Here is a 477-nt window from a genome sequence, read left to right on the forward strand (position 1 = left end):
CCCGATGCTTTTCCTCGCCACGGCCTTTCCCTTCTTAACAAGCTCTTTACCCCTGTGCGTTTTATGCAAGACGAGACGGCACTGTTCTTAGCGGCGCAGCGGGGTTTTCTGCGCCTCGTCTGCCTCTTCCTCGACCACGACGCTGAACCCGACGTCGTCACTAAGCAGGGTAAGGTGACGTCAATAGGGTAGGATGATGTCAATAGGGTAGGATGATGTCGGTACTAAATAGGGTAGGGATGATGTCGGTACTAAGCAGGGTAATGTGACGTTAAAACTAAGCAGGGTAGGATGATGTCGGTACTAAGCAGGGTAAGGTGACGTCAGCACTAAGCAGGGTAAGGTGACGTCAGCACTAAGCAGGGTAAGGTGACGTCAGCACTAAACAGGGTAGGATGACTGTTGGGGGGGAGGGGGGTTGAGGTCACTGAAAAGGGTAGGATGACGTTGACACTAAATAGGGTAAAGTTTCTGTTG

The sequence above is a fragment of the Penaeus monodon genome, chromosome 25 (assembly GCF_015228065.2).
Source record: "Penaeus monodon isolate SGIC_2016 chromosome 25, NSTDA_Pmon_1, whole genome shotgun sequence".
NCBI classification, from domain to species: domain Eukaryota; kingdom Metazoa; phylum Arthropoda; class Malacostraca; order Decapoda; family Penaeidae; genus Penaeus; species Penaeus monodon.